We start from the raw sequence: 16422 nt of genomic DNA on the forward strand, positions 1-16422 counted from the left end.
AAGAAAATAATGAGCTCCCGAACAACGTTGAAAAAAATCGAAGATTTCAAGACAAATCGTTACCATTGGTAAGGCTATAATTTTTATCAATAAACATATGGAATAGAAAATAGAAACAAACTTGCAATGAAATTTAAGCGAAAAAATAGAATTTCTTGATTTTTTCCTCAAAACCGGAGGAATGTCCACGTGGACAACAGGGGAAGGGGTATGAGGAATGTCCACGCTTGTCCACGGAGGGGGAGGGGGATGTCTAAAATCATGCTTTTTCTGGTATGTGGACAGCCCCTAACATGAGCAAATTTATAACACATGCGAATTGGGGCTCTTTTGGTATTAACAAGTTCTTCTGCAAAGTAACTCGATGTCGATAATTCCTTAATATTTTTCCTCCTTGATCGTATTGTTTTCACATATTCATGTTGGAGAGCTTCTCTTCGTTGGCCGAGGCATTTTGATTGAATGTAATACTTTTCTGTTTACTGTTTTTGGAAGGATAGACAGCATTGGCAGTGTTCCGAGCTCTGCAATACAATTCGCTTAACCAATGTTAAAGTTGCTAAAACTTACATTATAGATACATTAAACATAAAAATAATAATTGTATTGTGTTGATACAATTTTATTCTATTGATTTTCATGACATGAAACGCTATGACTCAGGAATAACATTTTATTGAGTGGTTTTTATAGCTGTTTCGATGATGTTGTCTGGCATCAGTGTCGAAAAAATGACGATGCTTTCATCAGTGGAAACAAAACCATTGCCGAAGATTGAAAAATGAAAATTTAACTTTTAGAGCACTAGCTCGAGTTTTACGACGTTTTCCACTATACATTGCGACGGCAGATGGAAATTCAATATTTGGTGAGTAATCGATTAGATTTTGATTAATATTACTTGGTGGGAAGTGTGTGCAAACGATCATTTTCTTCACACTGTTTCGCAAAATGATTGATTTTCGGGCGAGGGATGAGGGATGGAGATGAAAGAAATGAGCGCCATTGTGGCAGCCATTTGCGGCTAGCTTCCACCTTCACCTTAAGCCAATAGAAATCGATTATTGATATCGATTGATGTCAATTTGATGATCGTTGGAAAAGTGACATTATAGACCGAAAATCATTGTTTTTTTTTTGTTTGGTCCATTTTGCTATGGGTAATGGGTTACAGGATCATGAAAACGAACACAGATAAAATTTGGTACATTCTACAGTTTCTCTTTGATTAACACGTTGAGCCCCGCGTCGGTCCCTAGGGGCCGACGTTGAGCTTTTTGGTAGGAAAGTGCTGACTGACTTGGACTGACAGTTACAAAATATGAAAAAAAAATATGTATGGCTTGTTTTAGAAAGTTTTACAATATGTAGCTACTTTCTAGTCTTATTTCTGACTGTTTCTTATTTATACAATAAGTATCTTTTAGAACTGGGATCGACACTGATGTTGTGCAAACGCTCTCGATGGAATGGATGGAATGGAAAGCGCAGCAAGAACAATTCGGGGCTCAACGTGTTAAAGCGGAAATTCAATTCAAACACTTGATTGGGACATTTACAGTACACAAGTGAAGGAAGCCATCGCACAAAAGCGGTCAATGAACGAGAAATTGTGTTTCATCAGGACTACACGCGTACGGCTACACACCTCGGTAATGACGATAGTAGTGAGATGGAGTGAATGAGATGAAGTGGATGTATGAATGTATAATTTCTCTTTCCTCAAATTGAATTAATTTAAAATATGTCTATATATTATTCACCTGGTTTTGGAATATGTACCTAGTTAGGGAATGTCGTAAACGAACCTGAAACAAAAAATAAAGAAAACAAATTAGAAATGTTTTTTCTCCGCAGTTGTTATACGTATGTCTCTTGGTTACACAGGCCTCTAATAGTTGATCTTCAAATTCAATACGCAGTCATCAACATCCCATTGCATAGACATCCAACATCCAATATCATAGTGATCCCATTGAAGGTGATACATGAGCTATTCCATGCATGGTTCATCTGCTACAATGACCCACATTTATTATATAGTGTTGGGGAAAAAGAAATGTCGTATTTCTGATCGAAATTTGACGCTTTATTTAACATACCTTAAATTATCAAATTTAAGTCAAATATGCGCCGTTTTGTTCGCAAACTTGTTGCCATTAAGAAGGCAACTTCATTATCCACCCCTTATAAAACCCCCCTCCTTATTTGCAAAAACTCAGACAGCCAGTTTTCGCAAGCCTCTTTTGAGGCCAACTTAGTATCACCAAGAGCGTTTTGTATGGACCGGAAGAGATGATAATCACTTGGAGCCAGGTACGGATTATACAGTGGGTGCAATAGGACATCCCATCTGAGCTCCCGTAGCTTCTGGCGGGTCATCAAAGATGTGTGAGGCCGAGCGTTGTCCTGGTGGAAAACAACACCTTTCCTATTGATCATTTCTGGCCGCTTCTGGTCAATCGCCTGCTTCAAACGGTCAAGCTGCTCACAGTAGAGAACCGAGTTGAGGGTCTGGCCATAGTTGAGCTGCTCATAGTGGATGATTCCCTTCCAATCCCACCAAACACACAGCAAAACCTTCCTGGCCGTCAATCCGGGCTTGGCGATGGTTTGGGCCGGCTCACCGCGCTTCGACTACGACTTTTTTCGCTTTAGGTTGTCGTACGTGATCCACTTTTCATCACAAGTCACCATCTTCTTCAAAAATGGGTCGAGTTCGTTCCGTTTCAGCAGGGCATCGCAGGCGTTGATTCGGTCTAAAAGATTTTTTTTGCGTCAACTCGTGTGGCACCCATACATCCAGCTTTTTTTGGAATCCAATTTTCTGCAAATGGTTCCAAACGGTTTTATGGTCTATACCCAGTTCCTGGCCAATCGAGTGAGTGCTCACATGCCAGTCTACTTGGATAATTTCAACGATTCTACACTTATAGCACATATTGTCGTCTTTAAATAGCCGTATAGTATGACCCGATGCGATAAGTACAACACAAGATATGTATAAGTGTTGCCATATACTGACAATATACGACATTTCTTTTTCCCCAACCCAATATTAACTAACAAATTTTAATTTTGCTCTATTATATAATAATTTTTAGAAAAAAAATTATATGCTGATAATGATATCCCCATAAATGTTGCAAACTAGACGATATTTAGGGGGGTATTGCAGTGTAAAGAGACATTCGTGTTTCGGATGTTTGTTGGAATTCAGAACTTATAAAACATAAAAACAATATTTTTACAATAACAAGAACTGGCGGCCGTATGAAAACAAAATTTTCACTCTAGCACGTTTTTTATGACGATTTCAATTTAAAAAAAAGGAAAATTAAAAAAAAATATGTTTGTATTGCTTCATGCGATAGAGAGATGTATAGGGATTTATTTACATCATATGTGGAATAAATCAGTTCAGTAGAAATTGGTATATCGTGTACGCCTGCTTGAAAAAACTAGTATCGAGAAAAAAAAGTTTGAAATTTGGCATCAAGGCCGTACCAGATTAGATCCCGCATCACTAAAATGGCTATATTTCTGTTAATAATTAGATTTTCGGAAATTCTGTCTAGAGTATATTTTTGAGTGTCTATATATCAGAAAATTTGAAAAAAGAAATGTTGGTCTTTTCAAATATCTAGACTAGAATAACTCCTTAAGATAACTGAAATTTAGTAATGCACATAAAAAGGTAGGTAGTGCGGACTCAATCAAAACGGCTGCCAAAAAAGATCCAATTGAAATGTCAAAAAATATCCAACGTTCAGAAGTGTTATGTTTCTTATGATAATCAACACTATACAAAAGGTATTGTTATCAAAGGCAAAAATATTTAAACTTTTAAGATGAACGAACTACATTTTTCCGTCAATTGTTTAATTGATCATTGCATCTCTGAAAGAGCATCTCATATTGCAAGGTATCAGAACCTGACAGAATATCATCTTCTTCTTCTTTAATGGCGTTAACGTTCCCTGTGGAACTTTTGCCGTCTCAACGTGTTCATTAACTAGCGTCATTCATTAATACTTGGTTGAGATTTCGATGCCGAATAACACGCCTTAAATGTACTCTGGAGTGGCAAGCTCTAGAATACGCGTGACCACAGTGCAAGCCGGAAGAATTTTCTTTGACGAAAAATCCCCCGGCCAGAACGGGAATCGAACCCGAACACCCGGCATGATAGTGTGGGACGCTAACCACTCGGCCACGGGTGCACATAACAGAATATCAACAACCTGCGAAAAACGCTTAGTTCACTCCAAGATTTTAATGTGGGAGTAAAATTCGACATTGACGAATTTCGATACGTACATACATAGCAAAAGAAATGTTTTGGGGACGTTTTTTTTTCTAACGTCGGTGAAAACAGCTTTGTTAGCGAAGTTGACCGAATGAAATCCACGTAATGCTGATCTTCTAGTGCTGGTGATGAATGTAACGGTAAAGCAATCTGCGCTTCGTGTTGATGATGGATGTAAACACCAGTAGAGAAGGCATTACGGTTTCTCACAAGGTTTCCTTTCCGGTTGAAATGTAACGATGTATTTCTATCAAAATAATCCAGAAAATGTGTATGACCTGCTACACCTTTGTTTTTCAATAATTCAAATCTAGAAAATAATCGCATGATATTATTGGTGGATTACACCATTGAGGGAGTGCACAGTGCACAGCGGGGCGACTCCATACAAAGGACGGTCAATCAAAAAAAGTGTCGTTAAATGCAAAAAACATGGTATATATTTACATATTTTCAGGATACTGAGCACGAATCTGGCATTCAATTTTTGTTTGGGTCCGTCCAAAAAGCACGTCATCCAATGATTTGGAATTTTATGACACCCTCTTCTACACAGTATTTTTTTACATACTTTTCTATATAATTTTATGATCTTTGGGCACAAGCAAACTCACTGTGCTGAAAAAGATCCATTATTTTCTGGACGACCCCTCAAATCAAACAAAATCTGCCAGAAATATAACATAGTTTTTTAACTTACAAATTAATACAAAACAGTTAATAAAAAAAAAATAACAAATCAAAACAATAATCTCCTTCTTCTTCTTCTTCTTTTTAATAACTGCCAGCATTGATGGTCAGCATTTCCCCACTGTGGAGTGGCATATCCTTCGGCTTCGGCACTTCCGATGGAGAATTAGAGATGCGTTCCGATGGAGAAATCGTTATAAACCGTTTGAGGGTTATGCATACTTACAACAAACGGAATACCTTTTCGGGGCTACTATTTAGAGTTTCAAAAAAGTTAAACTAACAGATATCTGAACAATGAAAAGAATTACATTTAAAATAACCAAGTGTTCTGAACAATCACAGTCCTACGTCAAACTTCTGTCCGTGCCCTAGGCTCGGACCCTTCTACTTTTCTCATCAATCTGTACAATTTCAAATATACTTTTTTTACTTGATGTGGACTTATAAATTTAAATATGTCGGAGTAGTAATAAAAATTCCAGCGGATAATCCAAAAATGGTTACAGATTAAGTTCAAATCCAAACCCGCATCCGTTTTGTAAGTGGCTCTGCCCATCAGTACAATCCGAGCTTTCAATTTCCGCATTCAATCGCTCGCGGGGACTTAGGACAGTATCCACCACAACAGCAGTTTTAATTGCCTCAAAGGATCGCATCAAATTAAATCCGCCAGCTTTCTACCTGCTAGGCTCACGATAGACACACCGGATGGTCTGGCTTATTAAAACTTTAAAGCAGGCTACGCTGATTCAATCAACAGCCCCGGGAACTACGGGCTTTCTGTCGATACACCCATACCGGCTCCGGCACTAGTAATCCACAGTGGGGAAGGGGAAAGTCAGCGGAAAATGGGCATTCGATGTTATGGAGGTGGTTTCACCTTGCGGTGAGAATAAATTTGTTGTGTTGAAAATTGTGTTTTCAATCCCGGCCAAAAACTCAAAAATTCAATTAGGCCATACTGAAGGGATGAGGCGGGCTAAAAAAATGTAACCCACATCGATCATGTCCGCAGCATTAAATGTCCGATTGACCGAGAGGAGTAGCCCGGGGGTGGTTAGGGGATGTGAAATGTAAAAAAAACCTTCTATTACATTTTTTCTGTTAAGTGGACAGCAACAAAGCCGGATAGCCGCCGGGGCTTGGATAAAGCTTCGATGGATGCTGAAAATTAATTTTCGTTCCAACGTTGCTCGATTTTATTTTTCACTCGCTTTTTTTATTTCATGTATTGCAAATTTCGCCAAAAACAAAACACCCAGAATTGTGTTTCTGGCATACATAAAATCTCTGCATCAGCGGAATCGAATATGCGCGCTTGTGAAATTCTGCGGTGCATTGAAAGTGGATTTTTGCTGCATCGGCTCGTAATGATCCAGGGCTTTAAAATGGCTTCGCTGGACCGGGGCCAAATTATTTCCGGGATGTGGCAACAAGCCATCGTTAGTGTATTACAGAGTGACGCGCAATTTCAATCGATCCGAAACGGAACGCACTCTCTCTCTCTCAGTGTAATCCCAGGGGATTTTGGCTGTCCTAACTAATGTCACGCTTCAGTTTTTTTTTCATTTGAAATTTTATACGACAGGAAGTTTGACAGACTCGTTTGTGCTTTTATTTCTCAGCTGAAGCGTTAATCGTTGAATTGCTTAATTCGCTGGAGGGAAAACTTCGGTTGTTGCCCTTCCATCACTCACATTGAAAATGATCCATAGCCCAACGGAGGAACGACATAAATTTTTCGCTTTGTCATCAATCAGTCAATATGCTGGGTCGATGGGTGAACATAAAAATAGGAACCGAGCTTCTGACGGAACATAGCCGCTTTTCCTCGGAAGGGCATCGATTCGCCATCGCTTGCCAGTCCGGGGAAATCAGTCCTTTAAACGTTTTACGACCAGTGTCATATTTCCGGACCATCACCATATTCAACACAAAAAAGCGGCAGCAAAATACGGAAAAGGTTCTAGCGGAGACTAGTGATAACCGTCGTCATCATCAACATCATTGAATCGTTCCACTGGAAAAAAAACACCTGTGCAAACGATGTACTTCGTTCCTTCACACATTGTCATATAAGTTAGTTGGCTCCATTTAGTGTGTTTGCTCTTCTAACTTGTGCATATTTATAGTCTATCAATATTTAATTCTGTTTTCCTAATACACCTTCTAATAACCTGTTCCAATTTCCACAACGCGAACCGAAGGCGATGTGAAATGCTGTGCTCCAATCTTTCCATGCTGTAACGAAGCAGCTCCAAGATGACAAAATCAATCCATCATGCGAACCATTCACCTGCTGCTGCTGGTTCTCTTCGCATTCGGGGGCCTGGTAACAGACGGAAGAATATTTTCTCTCCGCCCACTGCGGGACGAGGTCGAGTTTACACCGCCACTACCCTGCGGGGATAGTTTTGACAAGCAGCGAGAGGTGGCTGGGAGCTATCGACATCGATTTAGCTGCCAGATACTTCGATGCGATACAATGTGATATGAGACTGTTTTTTTTTTCAATGTTTGTTACTGTCTTTTTTTTCGCCTGCCGTCGGGCAGGGATTGCCACATCATAAGCTGTTAGCTGAAGTGTCGCTGACAGTGTCATCAACTCGAGAGCAATCAATTTTTTTTCGCCCTCCAATCTGAAGTCGATATTGACGTGAGCAGATTGGAACTGAAAGCACTTCACGGGTGGTATTAGTGTTGACAATGAAATCAGGACTCGATTTAAAGCGTTGGCGCTTTAAGGGAGACAGACACACATACGCGTCTGGATGTCCGCAACTTAGCGACCATAACTCTCGTCACACAATAGCACACAAAACAATGGGCAAGCGCCTTACGTGGGTTCAGTCGTTTCATGGGTTCTCCGGTATCCATCCAGTCTCGGCCGTGGGTGTCACAAAACGGATGATAGCCCAGGATGCCCGACGAGGTGTCCAACATCATCCGCTGGGAGAGGGCGAACGCAATCCTACATACCCCGGATTCGGACTGAATGATGAAATGATGCTCGCAGAAACATTTTACGCCTGCTGGTGTTACAGGCCGGGAGTAATCCTCGTATCGATATCGCACTTTTCTGGGGATCAGAATGGGGTAAGCGTTGGGAAGGGGCGGTTATTGTTCAGCTGTGAAAGTATGTAATGGATATGTTACACACGCAATCCTTTCGGAAACAATGGAAGCGTGGTGTTGCTGCGATATGAAAGTTTCCCTCGCTGGACGGGTCGCTTCGAATATTGCTTTTTCGTGGGACAGAAGCTTTCGGGATTGGAAGCGTATCATTTCTGTGAATGTCTTCGTCATAATCATCTGTTCTAAAATAAGTGTGAGAAATATATGAAATTGCACAAAAAATAAAAAAAGTAAAAAAAAACTTTTTAAATTAAACGGTTTCATTGTGATAAAACATAATAATAGTACAGAAAATGTACTAAAAGCTAGAAAATAAATAGGCAAATAGCAGTTAGTAGTTATCACACCCCTTCCTTTAATCTAGGACATTGATGGGACTAAAAGAAAATCGTGGGGCATATGATGAAACTATTAGCTATAGATAACGGAAATCCAACGTGCCCCACGATTTTTTTTTTAGTCTCATCAATGTCCTAGATTAATGGAAGGGGCGTGATTATTAATAACTACTACTTGCCTATTTAATTTCTAGATTTTAGTAAATTTTCTGTATTATTATTATGTTTTATCACAGTGAAACTGTTTAATTTGAATAGTTTTTTTTCACTTTTTTATTTTCTAGTTTTTAGTACATCATCTGTATCTATATATATAAAAACGGATTTCTGTCTGTCTGTCTGATTCTTATGGACTCGGAAACTACTGAACCGATCAACATGAAAATTGGTATGTAAGAGTTTTAGGGGCCGGGGAAGGTTCTTATTATAGTTTGAGATCCCTCCCCCCTTTCTAAGGGGGGGCTGCCATACAAATAAAACTAAATTTTTTACATTACTCAAGAATTAATCAAGCAAATGGAACTAAATTTTGCATTTGGAGGTTTTAGGGTGCAATAAATGATTCTATGGTGGTTGGATACTCCTCCTCCCCTCTCTTAGGTGGGGCTGCTATAAAAATGTAACACAAATTTCTGCATAACTCGAGAATTAATCAAGCAAATGAAACCAAATTTGGCACATAAAGGTGTTAGGGTGCAATAAATGATTTTACGGTGGTTAAATACTCCACCCTCCTCTCTAAGGGGGAGCTGCCATACAAATGAAAGACAAATTTCTACATAATCCGAAAACTGATGAAGCAAATGGAGCCAAATTTGTCATGCGAATGATTTAAAGGACACGAAACGTTTCCATGGTAAATAGACACTGCTCCCCTCTCTCTCTCTGAGGGGAGGGGGGTGGTACTGCCATACAAATGAAACATACATTTCTGCATAATTCAAGAACTAATCAAGCAAACTGAACCAAATTTGGCATGAGAAGGTTTTAGGGGACAAGAAACATTTCTAAAGGAGTGTTGAACCACTCCTTCCACCTTTCTGAGGGGAGGGGGGGAATGTTTCTATGATGATATGACATCCGTCCCTCCTCTGGAATGGAGTGGAGGTCCCATAAAAATATTACACATATTTCAACCAAAAATATTCCAACCAAACATGACAATTGAAAATTTTCGGAAAACTCTGAAGGAAAAAGGGAAAATTCGAAAAATTAAATTCCCATATATTCTACAATTACATAGTGACAAGTGCTGTTAGTCCATTTGATGTTTGCTCTAGCGAAATTGATCTTTGTTCGAAACTGGAAATGGTTTTTAATGTGATTAAATGCACTCCAATATCTTCTTCTATCTATACCAGGGATGGCCAAACAGTAGTCCGCGGTCTACCGGTCGCTCGCGTAGGTATTCCAAGGCGCCCGCCAGCTGGTTTAGGATAGTGTCACCTCCAAACGCAATAGATTAAATATCCCTCCACCTTTTGCCGTAATCAATTTATAAGGTGTTTATGATAACCTCAATAAAACGTATTAGTTGTAAGAGTAGATATTTCTTCATTAAAGTTTCCGTTTTAATATTAAGTTATTTTATATTTTATATAAAACAAATTCAACAATGTTTTCTCCAGGTACATCATTTGTTAATTGACCAGTCGAAAATGCTGGAAACTTCCGGTATAAGGTTTCGAAAACCAATAAAAACTAAATTTGTGGAGAAAACTTCGCCTTTGATGACCGCGAATGCGAGTTTTAATGAAGTATTATTATGTTTATTTACCCGAACCCCAAGCATGGTATTGTGTGAAGTTAACCACTCGGCCACGGGAGCACAGCATAATTTATTGCACCCTAAAACCTCCAAATGCCAAATTTCGTTTCATTTGCTTGATTAATTTTCGAGTAATGCTGAAATTTGTGTTTCATTTATATGGCAGCCCCCCCTAAGAGAGGGGCAGAAGTTTCTAACCACAATAGAATAATTTATTGCACACTAAAACCTCCATATGCCAAATTTGATTTCATTTGCTTGATTAGTTTTCGAGTTATGCAGAAATTTGTGTTTCATTTGTATGGCAGCCCCCCTTAGAGAGGGGGGAGAGGTCTCGAACTATCATTAGAATCCTCCCCGACCTCAAAAACCCCTATATACCATTTTCTGAGTCCATAAGAATTGGAAAGAAGGAAAGAACGGAAAGAACTCGAAAGAAGATCTCAGTTGATACAGTCCTCGTCGGATATTTCGGATGGAAAGAAGGTATCGCTTTCCGCAAGCCATGGATGGTTTGAAAAATTTAAGATGAGGCATTCTTTACATAACATGAAAATGAAACATGAAAGTGAATCTACCGATTCAGAAGCAGCACAACCATATTCCGCACGATTCGCCAAACTAATTGCCGCCGACTCTTACACTTCTGATCAGGTCTTTACTGTTGACGAATCTGGATTGTTCTGGAAAAAAAATCCTGAAAGAACATATTTAGCCAAAGCTCACGAATTAGTCCGCGGTTAAAAAATCACCTTCATTTAAAAGAGTAGATATAAACCATCTTCCTTTTATTAGATGGCTGATAAGAAAGCATTGGTCACAACCGTGGCCTTCAATGAATGGTTTCATAACTTTTTTGTCCCAGATGTCAAGACATATTTGAGTAGAAAAGGGTTGCCTCCAAACGCACTTCTATTAATTGATAATGCACCTCCAGATTTACAACACCTGTTACGTCCTATAAAACTCAAATGGAAAAGTGGTGAAACGAGATAGCAAATACGGTTACCAGCAGTACTGTACAGAAAATGATGGGTGGTATCACACAAAAAGCTCGAATATTCATTCGGACAGCTGTCGAATAATTTTCATGTATTTTTCCCTTAAAGTTCATTTGAAACCTACATACTTCCCTTTTTTGTGCGCTATTGGTATGCTGAAAAATATCCTACCTTATGCGACCTAGTTATAGCTGAAACACGGTTTAAGCTTTGTTGTGTCTTCGGAGACAAATGAGTCGAAAGATTCAAAGACTCCATTAACAAAGAGAAAAAGAAGAACAAGTACTGTTTGAATATGCCGATACCATTTCGAAAGCAACAATAGCTAACCAATCACAGATATAACCGATCCCTATTTTTTGTGGCGCCTTTCTTCAGAAATACACATTTCATGTGTATTTTACATTACATTACTCTTTACAAATCCTTTATTTCGCATCCCTTCTTAAATCCCACTGATCTGAGATTTGAAAACTCTATCAGCTCCTGTATCAATCTTGTCTCTCCGGGGGATGCAATAAAACTCCAAATCACAAGCATTCAACATTGATTCTCCCGCTGATCGTCCCAGTCGCCGTGCCAATATTGATTTTCTTTGTTTTCCTTCCCGATTCAGCGTTTGCCACTAAAAACGAATCCCAATTAATAGTCGTCCCCAAAATTGCTACTGCTGTCTCCAATGATCGGGGAGAACGCATGCCGGGATCGTAAAAGAATTAGAACCCAGCCTCGGTTGAGATTTTTACCCCGCGGGCGGAGATCCTTTTTCCGCTCGTAAAAGATTGCTCTCACTCCACGACGGCGAAGCTAAACCTTTGCCAGTTAGCGCCGGGAACTAATTCGCAGTGAACAATAATCATGGGATGTCCCCTCCGTGCCTCTAGTGCTGCCATTATTCATAGCTGAAACGAAATAGCGCATCCCGGCTTTGATGGTGGCCATAAAAATGGATGACCCAATGACGATTCGAGTTGTATTCGAGGTGATAACGGCCGGCAGGGTTGAAGTTTGCGAAAATTGTTAATATGACTCGAGGAAGTACGATCAAGTGTTTGAAAAGTAACGGGAGATAGAGTGGAATATGCAATACAAGCTAAGAAGATTGACACATCTTTCCCAAGGAACACTCGCGGAATTCATCCCTGAAAGCCCCGGGCGGCAATAACATTTCACCGTTGCAGAACCAAATGTGATAAAAGCAAAATTCCATTAATTAAGGAATAATAAAAATAGTCATTATATTAATGAAAATATGTAATTATCGTTTGCCCTAGCTGGTTGTAACATCATGCGGTTTACGCTACATGCTTCTCCATTCGCTCCATAACTTTCAGCGCTCGCATCGTCCCACGCGTGGAGTCGTCGTCCCCTCGTCACTATCGCTATCGCATCGTCGGCAGAGTATTGTCACTAGAGTCTCCCCATCCTATGGTTTGGAACTTTTTGCACACACCCACGCACACATGCCAACCGCCACAGTGGCCACGAGCCGTCATCCAGCCAGCACCCTTCCTTTACCGAAGCTGTTAATTATGATTTTCACCACGTTTGACTCCGGTATCACTCGATAAAACACACTTTTGTCCCACTGGTTGTTTGCCGGTGTGTTCTAGTCACCCACAGTGCCGGACTGCCGGAGATGATGTTCTCGGCGTGTTCAGCAGACATCATTATCTCCGACCGAGCGATTGCTGGTTTTTATGTTTTTCCTCCACCGTGGAAATCTCTCCCTCTCCGGTGGGGGAGGAAGCTCACCATCTGATGCGAAGCTGATGATGAGCTCGTCACGTACCTTGCACCAGATTGCAGAAGATATCGTTTTTTTTGTGACACTCAGTGGATGCTGTTTTTGTTTTGTTTTCGAAAGTCGAACGCTTAATAAATGTCACATGATTGTAACATTTCAAAACAAAAATAAAAGGAAACGTTGGAGCTCGCGCAATCCGACAACAGCTGGGTGATCACATTTGTCACCGATGACAAAAATGCATTCGCCCAGCGGAGAAATTTTCCGCAAGTGTGCTGTTGCTGCTATTTCTGATCGCAAATCTAAATTAATCCTGGCTCCAGACGGGACCGAGACGAGAACGAGTCGTTGGCTTATTGTTTTGCTCCTTTTGGGATTGTTTTGGCGTAAAATGGGTACGCGAGCAAACGTAAAGTGGCGGCTAACAATAGGACACATACCATTTCTTGTGGACAGTTGCCATGTAGCGAAATACTGGGAATAAATAGTAGCAAAGACGAATGGTGTGTAAATTTATTTCAGGGGCTAGATGTAAAAAGGTAGAATAAATCTGTCGACGAACCAAAACCTATCTCGGAGATTCACTGCATGAATTCCAATAATACTGGCAGGTCAGGCGTTGAGGTTTGACCCTAGAGTTATTGTATCTTTTTTTTATCCCATTTATTTATTTATCAGGCTCATTAGCATTTTATCTGTAACAGAGCCGGGTTTTTATCGTGTACATGTACATATGTTTATGTTTCTATAAATTGTAAATTACACAGTAGTAGTAGTAGTAGCCATTTAGGCGTTAGGTTTTCTGTTCCATTACATTATGGTAAATTACACTGTAGTAGCCATTTAGGCGTAAGGGTATTCTATCTGTTCTTCCATTGTTCAGCAGACCGGACAGCGGAGACAGTTGATATTGATCATTGTTGGGTTATTTATAGAACAGCAGCCCGATGTTTCTTGCAGAGCAGAACAGTTGTATGGATAAATCGATCTTTGTTCCACCGTGGATCGATCTCCATAGCTGATGATGGTTGCGTGGATGTAGTTATTCTATAACAACACAAAGATGGTCAATTGAGGGCCCAGAGTTTGAACTCACGATCGATCGCTTAGTAAGCGAACGCTAGTTATTGTATCTAATGGGTGAAATTTATATTTTTTACAGTTTCCCTGTGTCTTTGCTGTGAAGGGCCTGGCAGGGTAAGGAAGTAAAAAGTTCCCCCAAACCAAATCACCAGCTATATAGCAAATATTGTATAGGATATTAAATAAGAAATTTTGGCGGTTTTTTTGAACCCCTATGTTGTTCAAAGTAGGATCTATAGTGAAAAACGTACTTTTTCATTTATTTCACGCCATCCTCAAAAGTTTCGAGATAAATTAAAAAATGATGATAAAAATGAAATAAAGATTTGAAAAAAAAATGAATGTGCATATTACTACGATGTATCAAGCAAAATTATAAAAAAAAATCATCAAAAATTTAAGTACATTAAAATATATTTAAATTTTGAATTTTTTTTTGGGATTTAGAGATTCTACACAACACTTCATATTCATATATAATTCATATTTAAATGTGTTCCTACGGCTTTTCCGGATATGTGTGACTTTTTCAGATTTTTTTCAGTGTTAAAAAAATATATATTTTTATATTTCATATTTAAATGTGTTCCTACGGCTTTTCCGGATATGTGTGACTTTTTCAGATTTTTTTCAGTGTTAAAAAATATATATTTTTATATTTCCAAACGGTCTGGCTGGGTAAGGGGATAAAAGGTCCCCCAAACCAAATCACCAGCTGTATGGCAAATATTGTACAGGATACTGAATAAAACATTTTGGCAGTTGTACCATATATTTGAGCCCTTATATGGTACACCATATGATCTATGGTGAAAAATGTAGCTTTTCGTTTTGACGTAGGATTACGTCTTTCGGGAACATCTTCTTCTTCAATGGCACTAACGTTCCTAGAGGAACTTCACCGTCTCAACGTAGTATTACTTGCGTCATTTTTATTAGTACTTAGTTGAGATTTCTATGCCAACTAACACGCCTTGAATGCATTCTGAGTGGCAAGCTCTAGAATACGCGTGATCACAGTGCAAGTCGGAGGAAATTACTTTGACGAAAAATTCCCCCGACCAGAACGGGAATCGAACCCGAACACCCGGCATGTTAGTTATGACGCTAACCACTCGGCCAAGGGAGCACATTTGGGTACAAATTGAAAAATGAAAATCGATCGCATCGTGAAAAATGAAAATCGATCGCATCGTGAAAAATTTCCAATTTCAAACGCTTATTGCTCATTCATTTCATGATGATTGATTTTTGCATCAATGATGAGATTTTTGCATCAAACGATTTCGGCACTCCATAACAATTTTTTTTATATTGAAGAAAATAGTATATGTCATGAAACTAACTTTCGAACAATTCAAAAATCTCAACCCATATTCTAAGAGAAATACCCACTTCTGATTGGTCGAAATTGACGACACATGCGGCGGATCCCTAACAGAGACATCATAACCAAGCTGCCTTGGTGAAATCGGCATTGCAAATACATAAAAGTAGGGGGAGGTTTTGTTCCTACCGAAATGTATTCCCTAACAGAGATATCAAAACCAAGGAGATCGTTGGAACGATCTTCGATCGAAGATAATCTGATGTTCCATGGATATCCTGCTTCACAGATCAAAATGCACAGAGGAATTGATGTAGCCAGGAAAACAAACACGGTTGGGAATATTCGAAGAAGGATTAACCTGCATGGAGACGAATTCATGATATGAGCTCATGAATCCAGAATGAAAATTTAGCTCGATCAGCTGCTCAAAATTTCCGATCACCAATAGGTTCATAGCCTTACACCGGATGAGGAACCGAAGAGATAATAAATTGAAGCGATCTTTTAGTGGGAGTAGGCCTGCCAAAACCTCGAGACTCATGGTATGCGTTGAGGGCATACATCCCAACGCGATACGGAGACAAAGATACTGAATTCGCTCGAGTTTAATGAGGTGTGTTTTGGCAGCTGATTGAAAACAGAAACTGCCATACTCCATGACTGAGAGAATAGTTGTTCGATACAACAATATAAGATCTTCGGGATGGGCTCCCCACCAGGTGCCGGTAATTGTACGGAGAATGTTTATTCTTTGTTGGCATTTTTTACTCAGATACCTAATATGGGCCCCCCAAGTACATTTGGAGTCGAACCAGACCCCAAGATACTTGAATGACATAGCATGAATGATCGGTTTACCCAAAAGTTGAAGCTTTGGTTTTGCTGGTCTATGCTTCCTAGAAAAAACCACCATCTCTGTTTTCTCCGTGGAGAATTCGATCCCTAGCCCAATGGCCCAGGTTGAAAAATTGTTCAAAGTATCTTGTAAGGGTTCTTGCAGGTCGGATTCGTTTGATCC

The 16422-nt window shown here is 39.5% G+C and overlaps 1 protein-coding gene across 9 annotated transcripts in view; it reads right to left on the reverse strand.

Moving 5' to 3' along the window:
- LOC129768148 (nyctalopin-like) overlaps positions 1-16422 on the reverse strand; it is a 324518-nt gene that overhangs the window by 77340 nt on the left and 230756 nt on the right. For 5 of the 9 annotated variants that reach the window (XM_055769595.1, XM_055769589.1, XM_055769591.1 and 2 more), the window contains exon 4: positions 1783-1808. The exons of 2 other annotated variants lie outside the window; for them this stretch is intronic. The gene's annotated coding sequence lies outside the window, so the exon portion shown is untranslated. Of the gene's footprint in view, positions 1-1763; positions 1809-16422 lie in introns of all 9 variants that reach the window. 2 more of the 9 variants (XM_055769597.1, XM_055769598.1) reach the window with 1 other exon arrangement.

This window comes from Toxorhynchites rutilus, chromosome 2 (genome assembly GCF_029784135.1).
Source record: "Toxorhynchites rutilus septentrionalis strain SRP chromosome 2, ASM2978413v1, whole genome shotgun sequence".
NCBI classification, from domain to species: Eukaryota; Metazoa; Arthropoda; class Insecta; order Diptera; family Culicidae; genus Toxorhynchites; species Toxorhynchites rutilus.